The sequence below is a fragment of the Podarcis tiliguerta genome (genome assembly GCF_965153285.1).
Source record: "Podarcis tiliguerta genome assembly, chromosome: 1".
Taxonomy (NCBI): domain Eukaryota; kingdom Metazoa; phylum Chordata; class Lepidosauria; order Squamata; family Lacertidae; genus Podarcis; species Podarcis tiliguerta.
In genome coordinates, this window is record NC_139534.1 from 105,873,107 (window position 1) to 105,899,234 (window position 26,128).

Genomic DNA, 26,128 nt, shown 5'->3' on the forward strand with positions numbered 1-26,128 from the left:
GAGCTATTCTGCCTGGCCTTTAATTTGAATTCAGCCTGATCTTTTATTTCACTTCTCTTCCCTCCCCCTCCCCTTTTATGAAGATTACCCACTCTGAGACCCCACAGCTAATTCTCCCCTGGCCTCCTCACTGCCCAGCTAGGATTAACTCAGCCAGCTAGCCCTGGTGACTATCTTATGTTTATTGGATGGAATTCCCCAAAATGATTTTTGAACTTTGAATTTTATTGTCATTCATGCTTTTATACTGCATTTCACGCTGCTTCTATGTTGTATTAGAATTAAGTGTTTTAAATTTGTTGTTAGCCGCCCTGAGCCTGGTTTTCTGAACCTGGAAGGGCGGGGTATAAATATTATTATTATTATTATTATTATTATTATTATTATTATTATTATTAACCTGCTAAAACTACGTTAAAAAAAACAGCTGATGATGCTCCCCCAACCGCTGCACTTCCGGGACAGAGAAAGGTGCACCTGTTGGGCTACAGCCTGCAACGCGAAAACCCCAGAGCAGGATCGCTGATAGGTTGCGAGCTACCCTCGTGAAGGGACCGACCCCTTGCCGCCGGCTCATGGGCATCTTTCGCGTTTTCGAAGTGCTTCGGCTTAGCTCGCAACTTGCAGAGAGTCCCTTCCTCGGGCATGCAACTCGGGAGCAAAGCGAGGGCCGAGGCGCGCATTCGCCGCCGCCGCCGCGTTGCAGGAGGGCAGGGCGGAGGCGGAACGGGAAGATCCCTTGCTGCCCGCTGCTGGCGGCTCTTGCCTTCTACCTCGTGGGAAGCCCGTCCTCTTTCTTCGAGCCAGAACTCCAGGCGCGGAGACCCCCGCTCGAGGAGAGGGGAGGCCGGGCTGGCGCGCCACCGTGGCCACGCCAGGATGCAGCTGCGCGGTCACGGCGCGCCGAGCGAACCCGGGAGGGGATGTGGGTGGGGCAGAGACCGGGTTTCTCTGCTCCAGTTCCTGAACGGCGCGCGTAGCCCTTTGCACTGATTCGGGAATTTAGCGACGGCCCCTTGCCTGGCGAAAAGTGGGTTTGTTATGGTCTCTCGCTGGGCGCCTGGAACAGCCTGACGCTGCAAACCGGAGCAGGTCTCCCCGAGCAAGTGTGCCGTTGATCTGGAGAGGGGAGACGCCGGGAAAAGCTGGCCCCAAAAAGTGTCTCCGGCGGCCGTCCTTCGGGAAAGCGTCCTTCAATTTCACGCCGGAGCAGGCGGGAGGGGAAAGCAAGATCTCGGCTACCTTTTTTTCCCAGGTAGGGGAGCAATTCTTTTGCAGCATGGTCCTTTCTATTTTTTTGCACGACTTCTGTGACCGGGGACTGCAGCGTCTCGTGAAGATGCGCGCAGAGACAGCCCGCCTCGGGTGGTGGAGATCCCAGAGGGGTTGGAGGAAGAAGGGAAGGGTTGTGTGCGCATATATTTCCAAATCACGAGGCAGGGATGGCTTGGGAGGCCGTCAGGATCCGTAAGAAACCACCACCACCGACCTAAGCTAGCCATAGGGATGTATGTTCTCCTTAGGGTCCGCGTTGCTGTGGCGAGAGATTCCCATGGGAAAGGAGAGGAGGGGCTTTGCACTGGGGGCGGGGGTGGTTTGCCTGCCTGCAATGATCTGAGGAGCAGACTGGGGGAATCTCCTTTGCTCGCGGACCCTGCTTAGGCTGGCAAGCAGCGGCGAAGATGGTCTTGTAGTTGTAGGGTAGGAAGCCTGAAGAAAACCCCAACCAAAGAGTAGGGCCTTTGGGCCTTGTTTTTGGTCTGGTGGCGACATCCGTACAGCCACAGTCGGAAACAGGATGGGCACCACAGAAAGGGCATGGAAATAAAAGCAGCTTCAGAAAGGAAAGAGATGCACATGTGTATGGTTTTAAAATAGAATAAAATTTGAGTGGGCCTAGTTGCTCCTTTATTGGAATTGTGGGCTTAGCCTTGTGCTGACTATTGATGAAAGAATGAAAACCTTGCCACTTGCATAAGTTTGGCAGAGTGATCTTAAACTACAATTTCTAAATGGTAATAGATTCTGTGCCAGCTGTCTACATATTTATGAGGCACCTGTGCTGAAATTTGAGGCTTAAAGCTGCAGTCCCACGAACCTGGGAGAACGTCCAATTTAACTCAGTGGGACATACTTCTGAATAAATGGCTTACACCCAAATATCTGAAAGAATGCCGCCTCTGTGGGTGTCAAGATCAGCAGTGGGGGCGGGTTGGGGGCACTGCCCTCAGGTGTTTGGGGTGTCGGCCCAGGAGAGCATTCTCGGTGGCAACCCCTAAATTATGGAATTTCCTCCCCACATTGATGCGACCAGTGCCTTCATTATGTAGGTTGCAAGAAGATGCACCTCTTACCCTGGCCTTTTGACTCCTGGTATTATGTGTGTGTGTGTGTGTGTGTGTGTGAGAGAGAGAGAGAGAGAGAGAGAGACTTTAAGACCTACTGCATTCTTTTGACTGTAATTTGTTTTGAACTGTTTTTAATATTTAATTTTAAAATTGCTGCAAACCATCCTGGATGGATAAGAAATCTAATGAGTAATAAAATAAACAAAGACAACAAGATGTATAGAATTGTACTATAAGCCTCAGGTACTATTTTGAAGGCCCTGGAGTATATTAATTAGTGATAGAAAGGGCAATACTGAGTCCATTTCTGTCACAAACAGCTAAGTTTCCCCACGTTAGGAGGGGCAAGGCTTCCCATTAACAGACTATGCCTTGTAGGCAGGTCTGATCATCACCATCTCCTTTTTCTTCTCTTCTTTTTAAAAAAGAAAGTAAGCACTGACAGAGGCCTAGTTGGGTGTCACCATTTTTGACTGCAGGTGTTGGGCTTGCACAATTGAGTGCTCCTCCCTTCAGAAACAAAAAGCATCTCAGAGGGAAAAGACTCAAATAGAACCCTTCTCCATGACTTCTAGTTTTTTGTATGGATGGATTTTTTATTTTTTTGGTATGGAAGAACAATCCAACCTGTGAGATCCTCACCTGCCCTCTGTGGTGGTACAGCTCAGACACAAGTTTACCATAATGGGAAGAATTTGACAAATCTATACCTAATCCTGAAGCATAACTATTACTGCACTAGTTGGGCTGCAATACGATCTAGGACCTTTGCTTTTATATGCTGATTTTTTTAAAAAATGCACTGACCCATAGGAGAGGAACTCCCAAATTATGAATTGGGATCTCCTGCCAGCTATGGAAACTTTTAGGGATGGTAGGCTGTGATCCAGGAATTTTCATTTCAGGGACAGTGGTGGGAAGTTAGTTCAGTACGAAGGTAAAAATTTTCACAGTGGTGACCTACAAAAGGAATTTTCAAAACCCACGTTTGATTTCAGAGCACGTAACACCCTACTGTACTATGCTTATAATACCTGGAACACATAGGAACCTATCTTATATCGAACCAGGCTATTTGTCTCTCTAGCTCAGTATTGCCTTTTTTCATGGATGGTCACAGGTGCTTTATTTGAGATTCCTGCATTGCCAGGGGTGTGTGGATTAGATTCCCCTTGGGAATCTCATCCAACTCTATGATTCTATAATCATGCGGACACATAATGCATTTTTGAGGGAGTCCTGTGGGCTTCCCTGCCTCTGTTCACTTCTCTCCCTCAAATCACACACACATCTGAGAGACAGAAAAAGAGAAAGCACATGAACACATATTTCACTTTTCCAGGAGATCGTCGGGGTAAAAGTCAGATCTAGCCGAATTAATCTCAGCCTTAAATAGAACATGAGAGATGAAAGAGGAAGTAGGGAAGAGTGCCACTCTTGCAGCTTCCTCCTGCAACTCTATGCACTTTTCAAGGGAGAAGAAGGTATCAACCCTCATCACCTCACAACCAAGAGAGCAGCAAAGGGGAGGGTCCCTCAGAGACTCTGTAGGAGAAGGTGTCAAGGGTGCATCTGCATGCTCACGAGCACAGTGTTGGTGATCCCTGGCCTGCTCTGACTGGCCGTTCCTCTACAACAGGCTTAGGCAACCTTCGGCCCTCCAGATGTTTTGGCCTACAACTCCCATGATCCCTAGCTAACAGGACCATTGTTTAGGGGTGGTGGGAATTGTAGTCCAAAACATCTGGAGGGCCGAAGGTTGCCTATGCCTGCTCTACAAGGACCGAGGCAGGAGTCCTTTCCATCTTTTAAACTGGAGAAGCCAAGGATTGAAGCTGGGATTTTCTGCTGATGCTCAGCTATTGATCTACGGCTTTGCCCCTACGATCACCCTGTTGTTCATAACTTCTATATCCTTGTATGACGGCCCTAATCATGAGTGCTTTGTGAGTGAATTCTATGGCTGCTGGAACGGGAGTAGCTTCTGCACTGGGCCTGATGAGCTAATCAGAAACACAGAGACCATAAAAACTGCCGAGCTCCTTTATAGTTTGCTTGCATAGGGAGCTGGTACTCTCAGAATGTCAGTATATTTTCTCCTGCGGAAACTCTTTGGTGCTGTTTGGCCTCTTCCTCACACCCACACCTCTGTAGGAATCCATTGAAGTGAACTACGTGGCACCTGCCTTTTCTTATCACTGCTCTTTATTCTGGGCCTGTATTTATTATCGCACCAAGTGCATGAACCTTCCTGGAAGAGGAGGAGGGCGTGTCTTGAATACACATCTCAGTCTACTGCCGCTGGGAAGCTTGGTTCAAGCCACTGGCTTCTGAGATGCTTCTTGCACAGTGTCAGTCGGCTCACCGTAGCCACCAGGACTAGAAATTTCCTCCTTGTTTCCTCCTTGTTTCTAAAATGGAAACTACAGTACAATTCTCCACTTGTTCTGGGATACAACATGGGTGTTTAAAGATATGTATGTTTGTAGGAAACCATGGCACACCAGCAGGGAACACAGTTGCTTTCCAGAGTGGTCCTGCTTAAACTCCAGGCCCCTGGGAAATCTGTGAAATGATATATAATGAACAGAATAAAATGTTTAAAATAACTTTAGTAAAAAAACAACAACCAGGAGCTTTTCTGTTAGGGATAGTGAATATAGAGATTCCGAAGGACCCTAAAAATTTGTTCATGTATGCCACAACTGCAGCCAGAATGGTGTTTGCCCAGAGGTGGAAAGAAGATGTTATACCAGCTAAGGAAGTATGGCTGATTAAATTGATGGATTGTGCCAAAATGGCAAAACTGACAGGTGTAATAAGAAAGCAAGAGGGATTTTTTTTAAAAAAAAAGAGTGAGGAAAATTTGTAGCATATTTGAAAAATTCTGGCATACAAGCAAGTTCATTAGCAGTTAAAATTGTACTAAGATAAATGGAAGAATAACTTTAAAACGTGGAATAAAGTGGAAAATGCAATGTTAATTTAAATTAGAAAAGGAACCACAAAAGGGGTGGGGGTGGGGGGAGGGAAGTCAAATATCCAATTGTATTGGAGATATGCATTTATATGGTGTGTATTTGTCAATTTGTGAAAAACTGAAAATACAATTTATATAATAAATAAATAAACTCCAGGCCCCTGGGGTGAAGTTCAGGGCTGGAAAATCCTCTCCTGGAAATAGGGTGTAGCGATCCAATTTTGCCTCCCCCGTACTACCTTGAAGGAATCTGTATTTCAGCGACGTGAGATTCTTGCTTGTTTCTGATTTGCAGTGAAAGAGAAGTGGCCGTAAATCACAATAAAAGCGACAAGGGGGATGCAGATGCCTGGGAATGCTTGCGCTGCAGGGTATGACGGGTTATATTGGTGCATTGTTGCCCAGCAGCATCTCTCGATGCCATGGCAACCTTATTGGTGGGCAATATACACTGTTTTTCTGGCCGGATGGTAAACAGATGGGAGGGGGGTAGTTGTTGGAAGAGCTTGCAGAAAGGGTGTGTTGTAACTGGATGTTGAGCAAAGACGTGGTCATCTAAATTCTGGATTAGCAAGCAGTTATCTCTTTACTTTCTTTATTAACATACAGTGGTACCTCGAGTTGCAAACGCCTCAGGTTACAAACGCTTCAGGTTACAAACTCCGCCAACCTGGAAGAGTTACCTCGAGTTGAGAACTTTGCCCCAGGATGAGAACGGAAATTGTGTGCCGGCGACGCAGCAGAAGCAAGAGACCCCATTAGCGAAAGCACGCCTCTAGTTAAGAACAGTTTCAGGTGAAGAACGGACCTCCAGAACGAATTAAGTTTGTAACTAGTAACTGTACTTCTAAGGTGTGTGGCAGCAGGTCCTGCTATATCTATCAAAGGTTTCATTTTTAAAAGCGTTGGTAGGGTTTGTTCCTGTCATGTTCTTAGCACTTTGTAGCGTTCTGCTAAAATGTACCATCGCCACGTGAGTAACAGGTGCACACACATCCTCAAAGCTGTTGTGGTGGCAGTCTATTACTACAAGTTAAGAAATTTAGGCCATGTCACCTTGCAGATGGGGAAGTCAGTTAACAGGAGAGTGCCTCCTTCTGGAAATCCATTGCCATGTTTGACATACTGCTCCTCTAGGAATATGCTTGTTTGGGAGAGAAGTTGCCCAGTGGTGTAGTGGTCCGGGGTTGCAGGGGACCTGTTCCTATTTGGCAGCAGGGTCCCTGTCTCCGGTATCCAAAGCTACAAGGTGCTTCAGTTTCAAGAGAATGGCATGCAGGTTCTGCTGTGCACAACGGAACTTTATGAAAAATGCAGTTTAAGTTCCTCTGAAAGAAGATATTGCAGCACTGCAAATCATTTGCCCATGTATGTGTGCAGAAAACAGTGGATCTGGCTGAAAGGCTAGATCTGTATTGATTGGTGCAATGCACCCCCAATATTTATTATTGTGTAATTATAATTTTATTGTATAATCTTAGACTGTGAAGGGACATGGCTGTAACTATCATGAAGGGATTTTGCCAGTTCACTACTGCTGAATCCAGACTGCTGGTGTTGCAGTGCATGGGAGTGTAATAATATTCAGATGTCTGCCACAGACCTACTGGTCTCCTGTGCTTTTTCATAGCCCCAAGAAGTTGATAGATTGGAACTGTCATCTCTTTTATTTAGGTCTTCAGGCCCTGGAGCTGCTTTGAGCTGTTCCTAGCCTGGTCGGAACACATCCTAAAAGCTTGGGAATGAGGCAGACTGTTTTGCGGTGGTGGTGGAGCTAGGATTTGAGCAGGGTTATGGGAGCCATCCTCCTTTTCATAGCAGCAGACTGTTTGGCAGGCAGCAACTGCAGCTCAACAGTAGAATTGTAAAGTTGGAAGGGACCACAAGGGTCATCTAGTCCAACCCCCAGCAATGCAGGAATCTTTTGCCCTACGTGGTGCTCAAACCCACAACTCTCAGACTAAGAGTCTCATGCTGTCCCCACTGAGCTATCCCAGGCCCAGAACACTTGCAGGTCACAGGTTCAATCCTTGGCACCTCCAGTAAAAAGGATCAGCTAGGCTGAGGTGGGAGAAACCTTTTCAAGAGACCCTGGAAAGCCACTGCCAGTCTGAGTAGACAGGGCTGAGCTTGCTAGATCAGTCGGCAGGTAGTATAAGCTACCAGCTTAAATTCATACAACAGAGCAGAAAGGAATTGCATTGGAGCTGTGCATTTCTTAATTCACCCATCCTGTCCCTCACCTTTGGCAGAGCTAGGACTTCAGCTCCAGCGTTCCTGCTTAGAAGTGGAGATTAGTTCCTTTGCTGCGGAAGAATAAATATCCTCCTCCCTCAGGTTTTCTCTTGGGAGGCTCAATTAGATTTACAGTGTTGTGCAGACTAAAACCGGGCCACAGACCCACATGCCTTTCCTTCAAGCATACAGAATTATGCATTATTCCAGTGATCTTGTTTTTCCTCCTCTCCTTAGCAAGGGGAGGACGAAGCCAAGTTTGAAAATGGTCTGTCAGTGTTTGTGGTTATTGTAAATTGCTGAGAAATAAGCCTCTTCACGGCTATTTTCACTGTGGATTGATGGGACTATGGCATGTTTTAAAATGGGAGCTGTAGTTTTTCATACAGACACAGTTGTTTCACAACAAATGCCTATCTTGATCCTTTAATCCTGTTTCAATCAAACTGTAAAAAGCGGAGGAAATGCTTGTTTTGGCAGGAGGATATTTCTGTCCATAATAACTGGCTTTGTTGTTACCACACTAAGAGACATCAGTTGCCTAAGACTATGTGATTGGATGGGAGCCAGGAGCCAAACATTCCTCTAGGCTTTAGGGCAAGGGTTGTGACTCGGTAGTAAAGCCACATGCTTTATGTGCCAAAGGTCCCGGGTTTAGTCCTTGGCATCTCCAGGAAGGACTGGGGGAGACTCCTGAATCCTGAAGAGCCACTGTTGGTCCACATATACAGTGTTAAATTACCGTATTTTTTGCTCTATAAGACTCACTTTTTCCCTCCTAAAAAGTAAGGGGACATGTGTGTGCGTCTTATGGAGCGAATTCAGGCTGCGCAGCTATCCCAGAAGCCAGAACAGCAAGAGGGATTGCTGCTTTCACTGCGCAGTGATCCCTCTTGCTGTTCTGGCTTCTGAGATTCAGAATATTTTTTTTCTTGTTTTCCTCCTCCAAAAACTAGGTGCGTCTTGTGGTCTGGTGCGTCTTATAGAGCGAAAAATACGGTAGATAGATTAAAGTACTGAGTGGCTCAGCTTCTTCCTGTATCTTCCTGTGTTCCCAGGAGCCAAGTGTACCTGCTGTGGCTGGATCAGACCAAACAGCTGCCAGCTGAAGCACACAGACTGGGCATGTGGACGTTGATGTTGTCCTTTTGTTTGTCGCCAGAATCTGGTCTTCAGAAGCATGCAGTGTGATTGCAAACCCAAGCTTGTTCAGGGGAGCTGAGCATGATTCTCGGCCACTTGAGAAAAGCTGTGCATTTGTAGATCAGGGGGCTAACTGAGCCGGCACTGAGAACCCGAGCTCTGATAGATTGCCTGTCCCTTGGAAAGGAAGTTTGCTTACCACTTAGGGGAAGTATGTAAACCTTGCTGTTCCATTTGGCAGGAAAGCGGGCCGGGATTTATGGGTTTGCACAGCCGTCACTGGAGCAGAGGGATCTTACACAGTCGAGCATTTAATGGAGTGATAAGGACTGCCTGTCTTCTCTGCGCTTGCTCTTGTTGAGGTGTCTGGAAAAGGTTGGAACAGAGCGTGCTGTTTGCATAACGCACGTCGGCAGCCCTCTCTGGGCTCATTTGTGAGCAGAGCCTCCCCTCTGCCCTTCCTGGTTTATTGTTTTTTAAATCCTTTTTTTTTTTTTTTTTTTTTTTTTTTTTGCTTTTCCTGGAAGCTGTGTGAGATGGAACCATCTATGCAAAACAAGGGATTGGGGCTCAGCTGAGTTGCCTCTTGTCAGTCTCCAAAAAAGGAGAGTTGCCAGATGCCTGCTCAAAAGATAGCTTGCTTTTATGGGCAAGAAGAATCCCAGAGCGCCTGGAAGCATTTCAAGGCTCTGCAGGGAAGGTGGAGCTGCTAGGGGGGAAAGGGTGCAGAAAAAGGCATGTTTCAATTAAATGCCCTCTTGGCAATCAGGGTGCTCTGTTTTATTTTTAAAAGGCATTTGCTTAAATAGGCACTGAACCTCTAGCACAGGGGTGGAGAACCTCAAACGCAGACCCCAGACCTGGGGGAGGACTGACCTGCTTCTATCCACCTGGCTTGGGGCGGGGCCTGACAGGCTCCATAAAGGACTGCTGCCGCTGTTGCTGGGCAGAGAGGGCTCCGTTTTTGTTTTTCAAATTGCTTTTATTTTTTATCTATGTCATTTTAAATTGTGATTGATATTAATGCTGTATTCCTAGTTTTAGATTTTATGATTTATGTGGAAATCGTTTTCCATTTGGTTGTGTACTTTTTGATGTGTTTTATTTATTGCTTATGACTTTTGTTATGTTGGTACAGTGGCACCTTCAGTTAAGAACTTAATTCGTTCCGGAGGTCCGTTCTTAACCTGAAACTGTTCTTAATCTGAAGCAACACTTTAGCTAATGGGGCCTCCTGCTGCCGCTGCGCTGCCGGAGCACGATTTCTGTTCTTATCCTGAAGCAAAGTTCTTAACCTGAGGTAATATTTCTGGGTTAGCGGAGTATGTAACTTGAAGCATATGTATCCTGAAGCGTATGTAACCTGAGTTACCACTGTAATTATGTAAATATTGTTTGTTTCTTTTTAAAGTATTTTTATTGGAATTTTATTTACAACATAACATAACCCCCCCCACTCCTCCCAATACAGAAATCCACCCTCATTAAACGTGAACATAACATAGTGAGCATAACATTATTATTATTATTATTATTATTATTATTATTATTATTATTAATTATTTATTTATACCCCGCCCATCTGAGTGAGTTTCCCCAGCCACTCTGGAGAAACAATACAGCAATACAAGCAACCAAATAAAAGACTTCCTTTATCCTGTAAATATGTAAATATTGTTATGTTGTAAGCTGCCTTGAGCATTGTTTTAACTATGGAAAGGCGACATACAAATAAAATGATGGTGATGACCTCTCAGTCTGGCCCTCAGAACCTTCCCTGGACCACACCCCTTACAGGCTCTGCTCAACACCCTCCTTCGTTTTTTTCCTCTGGCTGGAATGTGCCCTTGAACCCATACCAAGGCCTCTTCCTTGCTTGGATGGAAATATTTACATGTAGAAACCTCTAACTTTTGCAGGGCTGGACTGCAGATACTGTACAAATATAAGAATCACTCCTGTTGCCCAAGCCACCACTAGCATGCAGCTGCAGGCCTCAGAAGGTAGCACTCAGGGGAAGGTGGTTGCTGGACTGAAAAAGCTTGCCACCCCTGTTCTACAGGCTCTTCTCTCTCTGTGGAATTAGGCCTCCAGCCATGTCAGCCTGTTTCCTTCGTGATCTAGCACCAGTGCAGTGAAAAAATGTTCCCCCAAGAGATGCAAGTGAGTCTGTCCAATACCTCCAGGGCACCACCAGATTTGGAACTGCCAGCTTTTGGTGTGCTAGCCTTCGTAACTAGTCCACCTGCCAGTTGGATTATAGAATCATAGAGTTGGAAGGGACTCCAAGGGTCATCTAGCCCAACCCCCTTTAGTGCAGGAATCTTTTCCCCAACGTGGAGGTTGCCCAATTAATGGAGGTCAGCACGGGATTGGCCCAATCTGTGTGTGGCCTTCTCAGTGTGCGCAAATGGAATGGAATTCTTCTTCCATCCCTTCCACCTCTTTTGAGTCTGCTTTCCCCCCTGTTGATCTTGCACTGCTTTTAGAATGGCAGTAGCTGTGAAAATGTGGAGCCTTGCTTTGTTGCTCCCAGAGGGAGAAAAGTTGGCTAACTTTGCCCTTTACAGCAGCTACTACCTGATCACTTCCCAGTCTTGCTTATTCGAGCTTCTTACTTCCACTGTGCGATGGATCAGTCATACATGCAGTGAGATGTCTCTTTCCCAGGGATCTTGCATTTCTGTTTGCGAAGGCGTTGGCTGCTTTTGCTGGAGCTGCAACATTGCAGGCATAAAGAAGGGAGGGTTGGGATTTGTCAAATGCATGCTAGTTATTGCAGGCAGAGCAGAAACCCATTGCACAAATGCACAAAGCCATCGCTGGTGATGGGAGAGTGGCTGGTGGAGCGTGGACCAATTTCTAGGCCATGGGCCCCAACCTGCCCATGTAACCAGATGCTGGTGCTACCTGCTGCAGGTTAGACCTCCCTGTGAAATGTGTGGGCAGGTGAACTCCCTGCCGATAGGCGGGAGTCTGTTGAGTGAGTGATCTCCATGTAAAATATGGGCATTTACATGTCACCCCGCTGCATGGAGCATTGCTGTAAGGAACCGCTTTTCTGCCCTCTGCATGAGAGTTGGGACAGTGAAATGGACGGTAAGCTAAGACTTTGAAGACCTTAAGTGCTGCTTTATTACTGCGGCCCTCTGCAATTGCATTAGGGCAAGAGATGCTGGAATGCCTTGGGGCTGTGCCAGCCTACCTGGAAGCGAGCCACACATTACATTGCAAGGTCCACTCTCATGAGTTAGCAAAAGCAGCCCAGACAGTGCAGGACTCCACCTCTTGGTCTGCATTAGAGTTATGTTGCCCCAACCAGAAGTTGCTTTAGGAATGACCCAGGTAGGTCTGGAAAACGTACTGGGTGAAGATTACAGGTGCTTTCATTCCTAAGCTTACTCAGAGTAGACCCACTGAAGTTAATAAACTTGACTAAGTGCATTAATTTCAGTGGGTCTACTCTGAGTAGAACTTTGCTGGCAGGGTACCTGGTTGCATGGACAGCCCTGAATGGATACTGTTTATATTTTCATGTAGGGAAGGGGTGGGGAGCCTCCGGCCTGCAAGACCGTCTTGGCCCACCAGACTGTTTCTTGCAAACCACAGCCATCTGCCTGTCAAGGGCGCTTGCAGCCAAAAAAACGCACACAGCAGAGGATTCACTCTATGTTGTCAAAGATAACACTTGCTTCTACAGCTCTGGATACCGAAGCACACCAATCTAGCGTCTAGGCAGCTGTTCCCAGGTCTGCATTCTATGGAGCAGTTGCAGCAACTGGGGACCTGCCTCCCTCCACCAGTTTATGTATCTTCCCGCGATGGGCTGTGCGTGCATAGCCAGAGACTATGCCTGAGTGACAGCTGCCTCTGCTCTTCCCTCTTTAGCCCTCTCTTGGTTCTAGGAGACAGTGGTGCAGGAGAGAGGGTAAGTTAGCAGCACCCGGCTCTTCACTTGCCTGGCCTGCCTCTTCTTCCAGCTCTGAAGCTTCCCCTGCCTCTGATTCTTGCCTCCTGGTTGGCACAGGTCCCCCAAAACCCTGCCCCCCTCTCCCAAGTTAGACTCCAGCCCCACTTCCTCCCCATGCATGCTCAACAGCATCCTGCCAGTCCTTGACACTGCACATCAGATGACATGGCTGGTGATGTCAACTGGTGGGCGGGAGCGCAGGGTTGGCTGGGCTACCCTGTTCCCAGCAAGGAACAGGATTGGGCAGCCTAGGCAGCAGGATTTGATCTCTGCTCATCAGCCTTCTCTTTTAAGGGGGGGGAGAGATGGGGGGCTCCCCCCAAGCCCTTCTGCTGCCTCCCACTTATAGGAGAATAGAGCAGGTAGTAAGACCCAGTGACCTCAAAGACTCCTTCAGCTCTCCAGTTCTATTATTTATTTATGTAAAAAAATAATAATCATATCCCTCTCCACCTTAGTTCCAAAGATGGGTTGCAACAGGTTTTTTTAATCCATAAAACCAATAAAACTAAAACAAGACAGAACAGAAGTGGGGGAAAAAATTATCTAAAAAAAGTCGCAGAAGCAATAATAATAATAATACTAACAGAACAATAAGAGCAAAAGATCATCAGCATGCACCAGAGATTAAAATGTGCTGGGGACACACCTTAAAAGATCCTAGACTCCATTAAAAGTGTGAATATCTAGCTGTGTTTCTACATGGCTCTGAAGGACCATCCAGGACGGCACTGAGGAAGTGTGCAGGGAGAAGGCCTTGCATCATCCAAGCGCCACGACAGAGAGAACCTTCCTTTGTTACCACCATCTCACTTCTGATGGTTATCCCAGGACATGTGCTGCCATGGGGGCCAGATTAAATCAACCCGCGGGCCGAATTAGGCCCCCGAAATTGACTTTGGACATGCCTGGGTTAGAGTGTTGGACTGGGACGTAGGAGCCCAGGATTGAAATCCCCACTCGTCTATGAAACTCAATGGAAGAACTTGGGTCAATCAGTCTACATCTTTATCTAACTTATCTCACAGGGTTGGTTGGTTGTTGTGAGGAGGAGAATTATGTGTGCCACTTTGAGCACCTTGGAGGAAAAGTGGGATATAAATGTGATTAACATACATACATACATGACTTCCATAAATAAATGACTAGGTTTGGGGTCTGGGAGTGATTTACAGCTTCACCTTGGGCAGAAGGAAAGGAGAAAGCAATATCGGTATGTCCATACTTTACTCCACACAACCGTCGCAATTGCAACCATGGAATAAGCAGGGGAGAAATTTGTCCAGCTGTGTCTTGGCAAATGCAGTTTCCCTGCAGTCAAGGCACCAGCTGGAGTAAGGATATGTGGTTCTTCTCATATCAGATGGGCAAATTTTGGAGAACATTATCTGGGTTCTGCACTCCCATTTCGTTGCTGCAGTTTTTATAATACTCATCCAGAAAGGTCCACAGATGCTCTTCAATAATATTCCTGCCTTGGGAAGCCACTATTTGAGCTGCTCCAGGTGCCTGAGCCCGTCTGCTGAGCGCCATCCATTAATAAACATCAGGAAGGCTGATCTCAGTGCAAAAAGCCTCAAAGCTCAGTCCTGACTCTTGCTTTCATCTCCTGCTGATACTGCTGGGAAATTGTTGCTGCCTAATAAACCTGAGCGCTGCATATTCCCCTTGGAGAAGAAACAACAAAGCTGCAAGCACAACAGTAAGAGGCAGGTGTTTTGGGGTGGGGGGTGCGGTTTGCAGAGAAGGGAAGCGTGTGGAGGAATGGATGTGATCAATAGCATTGTAACACCGATTTCTGTTGAATTTTGCAAAACAGACTGTGATCAGAATATCCAGGCTGTGAATATTGACTACAAAAATCAACAAGAGTTTTGCATTCCAGCAAATCGTCTTCTCACTGATGTTCTTTAGTGGGGCAAAATGTTAAATTTGAATTGGCCCTTAGGTGAGAAGCAGCAACAGACATATTACCAGGGCAGGATATTCTTAGTGGGGGTGATGCCCTGGTGTTGAAACTCCACTCCCCGGGAGTCATGTCTCATTCCAGCTATCTCCTCCTCTGGATGAACCCAAAGTGGGAAGGAACACATCACAAAGAGGTGGCCCAATCAACCAGTGAGAGGGTTTTCTGCTGCAGTCACTGATTTGAACTCTGCCATCTGCCCTGATCCTTCTAAATCTGGGCTGGGAAACTTGTGGCTCTCCAGATGTTGCTGGACTACAACTCCCATCATCCATCGCCATTTGCCATGCTGACTGGGGGCTGAAAAGAGTTGTAGTTGAATAACAGAGGTTCCTCAGCCCATCCCTAGATTCTAGTGCACTTTGTTAACTTGTGACGGGGCTGGCCCCACCACTTTGCAGGCTGAGACAACTGCCTCAGGCGGCAGATGCTGGCAGCAGCCCCAGCCAGCCCCATGCCCCCGCAGTCCCTAAGTTACTCTGCCCTGTGCTCCCTAAATAGCCCCCAGGAACACTTCCTTCCTAAGCTGTCCTCAGGTGCAGTAGAGAAAGTTTCCCACCAGTGGTGTTGATATAAGATTTAACAGCTAGTTCAGTTGACTTCTCTATAAGAAGTGGTGGGGAAGGTGCCATCTTGTCCTTTGCTTTGCTTCAGGCAGCAAAATGTCTTGGGCCAGCCCAGTACAGTGGTACCTCAGGTTAAGAACTTAATTCATTCTGGGGGCCGTACTTAACCTGAAACTGTTCTTAACCTGAGGTACCACTTTAGCTAATGGGGCCTCCCACTGCTGCTGTGCCACTGCCGCGCAATTTCTGTTCTCATCCTGAAGTAAAGTTCTTCACCCAAGGTACTATTTCCGGGTTAGCAGAGTCTGTAACCTGAAGCGTCTGTAACCTGAAGTGTCTGTAACCCAAGGTACCACTGTATAATTTGGGCGGGGGAAGTTTCTAGGCTGTATGCATCCTTTATGCAAACAATCTGTTGCATCCATTCTCTTATGAGGTTGTGATTATCCCCGCTTAAAAAATGAAGCAACTCTGAACGTGCACACATAATTGGATCACCTCTATACTTTTTAGTATTCACCCACCCCAATTTGTGGATGTTTTGTTTTTAAGCCTAAGCTTTTAGCACACACCTGTTTCATTTAGTATTGCAGTGGATTAGTGGTATGTGGAGGGGAGCGGGTGGCACTGTGGTCTAAACCACCAAGCCTCTTGGGCTTGCCGATCAGAAGGTTGGTGGTTTGAATCCGCATGACGGTGGTGAGCTCCCGTTGCTCTGTCCCTGCTTCTGCCAACCAGTTCAAAAACATACCAGTGCAAGTAGATAAATAGGTACTGTTGTGGCAGGAAGGTAAGCGGCGTTTCTGTGCGCTCTGGCACTCATCACAGTGTCCCGTTGCGCCAGAAGCAGTTTAGTCATGCTGGCCACATGACCTGGAAAGCTGTCTGCGGACAAACGCTGGGTCCCTCGGCCTGAAAAGTGAGATGAGCGCCCACCCCATAGTCTCCTTTGACTGGACTTTAGCATCCAGGGGTTCTTTACCTTACCTTTACCTATGTGGGTTAGTAAAGGTACCCCTGCCCGTACGGGCCAGTCGTGTCCAACTCTAGGGTTGCACGCTCATCTCGCTCAAGAGGCCGGGAGCCAGCGCTGTCCAGAGACACTTCCGGGTCACGTGGCCAGCGTGACTAAGCGGCATCTGGCGAGCCAGCACCAGCGCTGCACAGGGAAACACCGTTTACCTTCCCGCTAGTAAGCGGTCCCTATTTATCTACTTGCACCCGGAGGTGCTTTCGAACTGCTAGGTGGGCAGGAGCTGGGACCGAACGACGGGAGCTCACCCCGCCACGGGGATTCGAACCACTGACCTTGCGATCAGCAAGTCCTAGGCACTGAGGTTTTACCCACAGTGCCACCCGCGTCCCGTCCCTATGTGGGTTAGTGCTCTCCTAAAGGTATCTGTGGCTTTAGTGCTCATTTCCAATGCCTTTCACAGGCATGTAGGTGAGGGATTGTGGGATGTGCATCACCTCCCCAAACCTCTCTGAAAAGGGATGTTTTTGTTGCCTGGATGTTTTAAAGCCCAGCTGCCTTTGTACATGCGAGAGGGAAGCTGGGAATGGCAAGACATTCTGCCTGGCGCTTCTTAGTCAGCCCACACCCGCCCACGCAAAAAGAGAGACAATAAGCCTCTCTACGTCAGCTGCTAGGAAGCAGCGTTGCCGAAGGCCAATTGTTGCTCCCATAAGCAACCTGTGGAGATCTGAATTGCCATGCCTACCCTTTTAGCGGAGATTTCATACCTCCTGCCCTGCTTTTGACAAAGCCCCTAGCAAATCCTTTCTTCTCTACACCCCGTTGGAAAGAGCGTGTGTCTGCATTCATGCCCTCTGCCCCGTGATGTTTGTTCCTCCTTGTTCTGGTACACATCAGGATTGCAGTGTGATGGTTGACGTTGGCTACTTCAGCAAGGATGGTAGTCTTTCTTTCTTATAACACTGTGTGCCACAATGCGATTTGCGGGGATCCAAGAGAAAGAAAGGGTATTTGAGTTGCAAGAAGAGTTACTAGCAACCCTGGATCTTCCAGTCCGGGGTGCAGAGGGGCAGCCAATATTTCATTACCTTTGTACAATTTTATGATACAATCACACCTGTTGTACTGAGTACAGTTCTGGCTACTGTGCCTCAAAAAGATATTGTGGAACTGGAAAAAGGTGGTGGGTGGTTTTTTTTTGGGGGGGGGGTTAAGGGCAATCAAAATAACCAGCAGGCTGGGACCACTCTTCTTTAAGGAATGGTTACAGCATTGGCGGCTCTTTAGTTTATACAAAATGGCAATGGGAGGAGGGGTCTGTAGATGGAGAGAAGTATTTCTTCCTCATAATTCCAAAACCCAGTGATGCTGAAAGGTTCAAGGTAGAAAAGCCCATACTAAAACTATGGGATTCAATACCTCAAGATGTAGTGATACCAACCATCTTGGACAACATTCAAAGGGGGATTAGAGAGCAGGGGTTTTCAAACTTTTTGGTCCACGGCTCCCTTGACCAACTCCAGTCTTTCTACAGCACCCCTGTGGGGCTCAGGTTATGTCACCCCTTGCCTGCAGAGCTGACAGCCCCTCATCCGTCCCATGTCTAGTGTGCCCCCAACCTCCTCTCCTCTCCGCTCTCCTTGGGAGTCCTCTGGATAGCCGCACCTGCCACCCCTTGTCTCTGAGCTGCCCCCCCCAAGAGAGGTGCCTCCTCACACTGCCCCACAGGGGCCTGAGAAGCACCCCCGCCCCAGAGGCACCATTCACCTGGGGAGCTTGTAGCCAGGGCTGCTGCAACACACAGCTGTGCAGGCATTCAGGTGGCAGAGACACAAGAGGACATCAGAGAAGGGAAGGAAGGAAGGAAGGAAATAGGGACAGAGGCCAGTGTTGGCCACGGCACCCCTGACCATCATTCAAGGCACCCCAGGGTGCCCCAGCATACTGGTTGAAAAGCACTGTCATAGAGGATAAAGCTCTCAGCGGCTGCTCTTCTTGTTATCTAGTGTCAGAGATAGGACTTGGACAAGTGTTGCCGCATTCACGTCCTGCTTGTTTGTGGGCTTCCCATGCACATCTGGTTGGCTGCTGTAAGAACAGAGCCCTGGGCTAGATTGGCCTTTGGTTTCACCCAGAGGGGCTCTTTTTAATGTGCTTAGGACTGTAGCAATAACATTGCCAGCAGGGAAGGAGGAAGGGCCTTGGCTTTGGGGAGGGCAGTGCAAACATTCTGTATCAATTGCTAATCAATCTGGGTGCTACTTCTGGGGGGTGCCAGACTCTGTGATGCTGCAAAAGAGAAACTCTGCATCTCTGCAATAGTCAGAGGATTAAGTTGTGAAGTCACAGGCAGAACAGTGCCAGGACCCTGCCATGGGGAGCTTGCCATCTAATTAGTTAATGTTTGCTTGGTGCTTTGCTGATATATCATGCAGCAGTTGTATTAGGCATTACTGTTGTCAAGGTACAGTGCATACACAGGAGGCTGTTAATAAACAAAATCAACAAACGGGGAGGAGGGGTTTCTAAGAAGCTAGGGGCAGATGGCTGTCCTCTATAGTCCTGCCTAGTGGCTGCTGTTGAAAGGTTTCGGGCAGAAGTCCAACAAACCACCTGAAGGCACCACAACATCCTTGGGCACATCCCATGGTGATTGTCAAGGTCCCCTGTCCCTTCCAATTGTTTATTTTTGCAATTGACTTCTTCTTGTTGTTGTTGTTGTTGTTTTGAATGGGTGCCTGCTTGTTTCTCCCTCTGTGCTGCATTTATTTTGGGTTCTGTGTAAGCGTTTTCCCATCTGGGGACTCGTGTTTCTGACCATCGCCCATTTTTCTTCTGCAAAATGAATGTTTCGTTTTGCCCAGCCCATGAGATTTTCTTTGAGGGTCATCTCGTCCAACCCCTCACAATGCAGGAATATGCAGCTGTCCCTTACAGGGATTGAACCTGCAACCTTGGCTTTATCAGTAGCATGCTCTAGCCAACTGAGCTATCCAGCTGCTTTTAAATACTAAAGTGGGGTGGGGAACCGTTGGCCTATGGCCTGATTAACCCACAAGGGCTGTTGGGCTGTTCAGGGCAGATTATGCCTGGCTTTCCCCTGCTCCCTATTCTTCCTCTCAGTGTGTTCCCAGTTATTTCTTTTCTTTGAATGAAAAGCTCACCAGCATTCTGATGCAAAGGAGCACACTTAGAGTGAATTCAAACTGGCATCCTTGGTGTAAATGCAGCAAATGTACCTGCTGTTGTGAAGTGTGAATCAGCCTCTAATTTGAGCCTTAGAGACTGCATTCTCTTAAGTCCTGGCCAAAGAAAAGAGGCGGAAGCATTTTGACTCTTTAAAATCAAAGGTTCGTGAACTTTCCTCCTGTTGGGATAGGTGAACAGGAACAAACAGTCTTGTTTACTCTGGGATGGCGGTGCTCACAGCTCCATAGAGAAAGGCAGCAGCCCATGAATGATGACCCAAGTTACTCAAGAAAGGTGTGAGGTTGAAATGCCCTTATTTGCATTGACAAGGATAATTATTCCAAGGAGGCAACCGGGAAATAATATCTGAATCAGGATTGGGTGAGCAACCGTAGGTGTGCCTTGGAGGAAAGATTGGGACCACGTCATGTAATCTTTAATAGGCAGCCGATTAAATTCATTGTGTAATCACTGTATTCATCCCTAGCTTGATGAATGAGATGCTTGTGCTAAACAACATGATGCCACACTGTTATTATGCAAATCTGATTTGACCATGTACAGTTGTGGTTGCAATACCTCAAAAAGGACACGGTAAAGCTGAGGAAGGATCAGGAAAGGGCCCCTCAAATGGTCAAGGGTTCGAGCAAGCTTCGATAGAGGTGTGGAAGATGGTGCAGAGAAAATAGATAGAAAAAGTTTTTTCTTCCTCAAAACACTAGAACTCAGGGCCATCCAGTGAAGTTGAGTGTTGGAATATGCATGACAGACCAAAGGAAACAGTGCATTGTTTAATTGTGGAATTTAGCCACCAATGTAGATTGCTTTAAAAGGCTGTTAGACATATTCATTGAGGTTATAAGGCTATTTTGTGCCTCCACTCCCTGAGACAGTACACCTCTGTATACCAGTTGTTTGGGGTCACAAGTGGGGAGAGTGTTGCTGTGCTCAGGTCTTGCTTGCAGGCTTCTTATGGGCATCTGGTTGACCATTTTGAGACCAGGATGGACTAGATGGCCCTTTGGTCTAATGCAGGGTTTCCCAAACTTGGGTCTCCAGCTGTTTTTGGACTACAACTCCCACCATCCCTAGCTAGCAGTACCACTGATCAGGGATGGTGGGAATTGTAGTTTAAAAACAGCTGGAGACGCAAGTTTGGGAAACCCTGGTCTAATCCAACAGGACAGCTCTTATGCTTTGTACTACAGTTCCCATCTGCACCAGCCGGCATGGCCAGTGGTCAGGGACGGTGAGAGATGTAGCCGAAAATGTTTGGAAGACATCAGGTTGGGGAAGGTGGTACTAAACTGAGATCAGAAACCAGGTGGATTTCACCACCTGGCTTCTACCTCTCCCCTCTTATTTGCTATATGAAAGGTAAAAATTTGCAGGCCTTTTCTCTGAAGAATCCGAAGAGGCTAGATGCAGCACAGCAGGACAAATGCCTGCCAGGTTTTTGGACTGGTAATACATCTCTGGTTGTGACACTTGACGGTCCCTGGGGGCAGAGGCACCAGGCAACTTATAAGGCCCACCTCTGCGCCCCCCCCCCCCCCGCGCTTGCAAATTGTGACCTAGCTATAGCCGACAGCCTTCCCACTCCAGGAATAACTGAACGGCAAGTGCTGAATCAGATGAAATTGATGAATTACTGCAGTGACAGGGGGATGGAGGGGTGGGGGAACTCTGTGTGTATGTGCCTGGCGTGTCTGTGTGTGCAGTCGTCCTCCCACACACTCCCTGGCTGATTCTAAGTGCCGGGAGCTGTGCTCCAGCTAAGAGCGTGGTGTCTAAATGGCAAAGCCGGGAGAGAACTGTTCTCCGATGGCAGAAGCCCATCTGAAGTGACGGAGGATGCTGATTCTTCTCCGGGGGTTTCTTTTTGGGGTCTCTGCTTCCTGGAGCAGGGTTGTGCTGCATTGTTAATTAGAAACCCTCTTCTGGCAGCTGAGCTTGACCCATCCTAACTCGTTCCTCCGCCCAACAACGCAGGGTTTGTTTCCAGTGCCCTAAAAGGCAAGGACTGGGGAAGGATGCCAATTCTTCATGCATCATAAGCTGCGTATACAACTGTAGAGGCCTCAGATGTACTGACAGCAGCTTCCCTCTTGTGTCTCCAGGGGGCTTAGGGCACAGCTGCCGCCACCGCCGCCGCTTCATAGCAAGAATCCAGACTCCAAGGCTGATTCTGGGAACTTCGTCAGGACCAACTGAGAGACAAAGCCTTGTGCGAACCAGGATCCAAGCATTCCCTTTTCCCCACCCGGTTAATCCCAGTGGCATTGTTATCTGTGTCTAAGCCTGCCTGGCAGTTTTCCCCAGGTATGTAGCAATTTTAATAAGCTTTTCTTTTTCGTGAGTGAGGTTTAAGCTTCCGAGTGCCTAGCCGTCTCTTAAAACTCAGTTGTTTTGTTTATCTTGAAGTCTCACGTCTAGTTTGGCTCCGGGTGTTTCACGCAGTTTAGACAACTGAGGATTTTGATGCGCCTTTCAGCCTTGTAATGAGGCAGTGCCAATCTTTTGACGTGGGCACCCATTACATTGAGAAGCTGACACACTCCACCCTTAGTAATATCCAAAGCTGGCTTATGCGAAGTCAGACCACTGACCCATCTTAGCTTAAAAAGTGCCTAGGCTGATTGGCAGGAGTTCTCCAGACAAGGGCCCTTGCTAGCCTTACCTGGGAACGACTGGGATTGTACCTGTCGCCTTCTAATGCAAAGCAGGAGTTCTACCACTGGGTTACGGCCTTTCCCCCCTAATGATGGTGCATGGAGTGAGGTGCATGGGAGCTTAATGGTGGAGAAGCTGCTTCCCGGAGAATTTTGGGCTTGGCAGGAGAATGTATTTTGGACTGTGTTTTTTTATTTCCCTTGTAATTTAGTTTTATGATTTGGTGTGTTTTCTGGTTTCATGTGTGGTCAGGCGCTTCAAGTCCACCTCAGTGGGGAAAGAGCAAATTGCAACTCGTAAAAAATAAAATGTGTGTTCTCTGGAAAGAGCTGATGATTTTCGTGCTTAGGAGAACGTATACTAATCCTACAGAATGAGTCTCAAATATACAAGTGTCGAGTTGTTGCTGTTTTAAAACGCTGATTAGTTGTTAAAAGGTACGCAAAGTTAAGAGAATTTGTAAATTATGCTTTTTGGGGGGGCGGGCCTGTAAACATAGTGTTGTTGCTCTTTCATTTGAAAATTACCATGTTTTAGTGGTGGAAAGGGCTGCTGCCAGTTAGTGTGTAGTGAGGTAGGAGGAGCAATCTTCTGGTTCAAAGGCAGCTTATTATTCATTTATTTATAGAATTTGATAGTCACTTTATCTTGCCCAAGGCAAACCAAAGCAACTTACAACCAATTGGACAATTTGGTTGCTCCAAGTCATAGGCAAGGCCAAACTTGGCCCTCCAGCTGTTTGGGGACTACAACTCCCATCATCCCTAGCTAACAGGACCAGTGGTCAGGGATGATGGGAGCTGTAGTCCCAAAACAGCAGGAGGGCCATGTTTGGCCGTGCCTGCTCCAAGAGGAGCTGTCTTGATCCTTTCAGTTCTGAAGAAAAATAGCCCACTGCTTTCCTACACTAAAGGAACCTCCTTCCTCCTCCAAAATAAAAATAAAAATGGGAGGCCCCCATGCAAAGGAAGGAGCTCACAGAGAGGCAACTAGCTGAGGACTCCCTCAGCCCTGGAGTCGGCCTAATGAAGTGTAGTCTAGGCGCTCCCTGAAGAACACAGCTCTTGCTAGATGAGTCCAAATCTCCATTTAGTCCAGCATTAAAGCTTCCAGCGAGGGCCAGGCAAACGCCTCTGTAAATGGACAAGCAAACAAAGAAGGTGTTGGTGTCCTCCTATGGCTATTCCTCAGAAGGAGCTGGATTTGAGCACCTAGAATGCTGAAGGCCAAAATACAGGCTTGCATGGGGTTGGGAGTTACCAAGGGAAGTTCTACGACTTCTTAACTCTAAAAACATTTCAGAATGGCAGGAAAACATTTGCAGGTCGTGATATATCATGGGTCACCAATGCAGGAGCTGGATTTGCACCTGCACCCATAGAACCCCCCCCCCCCCGGCTCCCATAGAGTCCCATTCCTGCCTCTCCTCCCCCACTGCCCCAGTCAGTCCCCTGCTGAAATTAGAAATTGAGAAGGTAAAGTCTTGTCTGCTCAGCTGTACTTTTGAGGAAGCTCACCTGCCCCCTTGAGCCGGAAAAAAGAGAAATGCCAGGCCTAAATGCTGGTAGGGAGGAGGGAAAGAGAGTGCGCATGTGTGTGCATAGTTGCAGGGCAAGTGTGTGTGTGGCTCTGGTAGATCTGTGATACCACGGAAGTTGTCCCATTTTGCAAATGTGTCCATGGCCTGAAAAAGTGGACGGACGATCCTTGTGGGTGCAAATTCTCTTCCCTGGGGTAATGGACCAGAGGCTCTTTAAAGTTCTCCTTTCAGCCCAGCTCCCCCTGCGGTTGCACCCCCACGTGGATCTCCAGTAATCATGCTCTAATTAAATGAAAATGGGCAGTTGCAGTTTGAGCAGTAGGGTTTTTTAAATTGTTCATTACTATTATATGGATGCTAACTACAGCTGCTGAGCTCATTTACGTCCCACATAAACAATTAGGCCTAATTGACTGCTAATTATTCCAAGAGAAATGTATAGCCTGGTGAATATCACTTAGTTCCTAGCCAACTACTTTTTTTTAATTAAAAAAAAATCAAGCTCTAAATACAAACTTGCACAGGAAAGTAAAGGGGTCCTGTGTCTTGTGTGTACACATAGTGTGGTGTAGTGGTTGGGACAAGGGAGACCTGAGTTCAAATCTCCACACTGTCTTGGAGCTTGCTAGTCAATACCTCTCAGGCTGGCCTACCTCACAGGGTTGGTGTAAGGATAAAATGATGGTGCGGAGAACCATGTACAGTGGTACCTTGGGTTAAGTACTTAATTCGTTCCGGAGGTCCGTACTTAACCTGAAACTGTTCTTAACCTGAAGCAACACTTTAGCTAATGGGGCCTCCTGCTGCTGCTGTGCTGCCGGAGCACAATTTCTGTTCTCATCCTGAAGCAAAGTTCTTAACCTGAAGCGTAAGTAACCTGAAGCGTATGTAACCCAAGGTACCACTGTATGTCATTTTATTTGTTTTGGGGGGGCAGGGGAAGGAAAGGCAGGTTATAAACACAGCAAGTAAATAAATTCACATTCTGTGCCTTGCTGAAATGCTCCCTTCCTGATCTCTTCAGTGCTAGCTTGGTTAAGGTATTCTGGAGCAATTTCAGGGAGGAAGCTACTGCTGGGAATGTGGGAAAGGCAAGCTGCACTGTGGATATAACGAGATCTCAGCCAGGAATTCATTCAACCAGGGCTAAATGTGCTTCTGCTAAGATGCTCTTCTCCTCAAAACAAAACAAAAACCTGCTGTTTTCTTGGAGAAACTGCCCTCTTAGCTGAGGCGTGTTAATGCATAAATAGGTGTATCATAAACAAACATGGGAAAATTTAGGGAAATAGACAGAGATCCTTTGGAGTGTTGAATCCTTTTGCAATTGAACTGTGCCATATGAAAAGAGATGAGAGATTATTCTACAATATCTTGTTTCATGTCCCGTTTTCGTACTTCTGTATCACTTGCAAGCTATTGGGTGTGATTTTTTGTTATGTTTATTTCTCCTGTGAGTTCATTCCTCTCTTAGGTTCAGAGCCAGCTCTTCAACATCCAGCAAGGTCTACCCCAGGCAAGTACACACACTACCACAACTCAAGTGTAGCTAAGCCCACGATCCCAGGCCCAGCCTCTGTGTGTTTTGCACAAGCATGACACAGCATTAAAGAGGATGTTCTTGATAAGCATACAGAGAGGGCAACTATCCCATTCTGTAGACAAGCCCAAAAAACATGGGATGGTGGGACCTTGTATGTAATGGGTTAGATTTATTACATTTCTGTATCATTTGCTACTAATAAAAAACCTCTCAAGGCAATTTAGAGCCAGGTAAAAAATAGAATGATAAAATCACATTAATAATGCCTGGGAAATAAAAAATAAAAAAACCAGCTTTGCCTGGTGCTGAAATAATTGCAAGGTTCTTCCTAGGGAGGGGGCTACCTCAGAGAAGGCCTAGTCTGTCATTGCCACCTTCCTTTGGAAGTAGCACACAGAAAAGAGCCTCAGGTGATGATCTCAGGGCCTGGGCAGGTTCATACTGTAACTTTATCTCATGTTTAGAATTTCACTTATGGCATGGGTGCCCAAATGGCCAAATGCCATGGGTGCCAATGCCTTCTTAGGCTTTGATTCTTTGTAGAGATGTTATGGGGAACAGCACTGCTTATTTGTACAATATCATCCATAAGTACGTTTCTCAGGGGAAAGTAAATATTTACTATGGAGAATGAGAAAGTGGAAGGATTCTCAAATAAGAGCAAGAGAGAACTGATGAGAGAAAACAGATCAAGTCTGGTTTGCCGACCTGGGAGCTGTCCACCCAAGTGTTAGATTGTGAGTCACTTGTCCTAAAGTGTTTTTGTGTACTGTTTCCAGTAGCCTAGCCCAGTGGTTTTCAACCAGTGTGCCGTGGCACCCTGAGGTGCCTTGAATGATGGTCAGGGGTGCCTTGGACAACACTAGCATCTGTTCCTCTTTCCTTCCCTCCCCCGTCTGATGCCCTCTCATGTCTCTGCCTCCCAAAGGATTGCACAACTGTTTATTTCAGCAGCCCTGGCTATAAGCTCCCCAGGCGAGTGGTGCCTCTGCGGCTGGC

At 47.2% G+C, this 26,128-nt stretch overlaps 1 protein-coding gene across 8 annotated transcripts in view; it reads left to right on the forward strand.

The window, feature by feature from the left end:
- The first annotated feature begins 428 nt into the window (after positions 1-428).
- Positions 429-26,128, forward strand: part of TMEM63C (transmembrane protein 63C) — a 69,021-nt gene continuing 43,321 nt past the window's right edge. For 3 of the 8 annotated variants that reach the window (XM_083447896.1, XM_083447900.1, XM_083447901.1), the window contains exons 1-2: positions 429-1,255; positions 21,494-21,695. The gene's annotated coding sequence lies outside the window, so the exon portion shown is untranslated. Of the gene's footprint in view, positions 1,256-21,493; positions 21,696-25,060; positions 25,107-26,128 lie in introns of all 8 variants that reach the window. The other 5 variants (XM_083447902.1, XM_083447897.1, XM_083447899.1 and 2 more) reach the window with 3 other exon arrangements.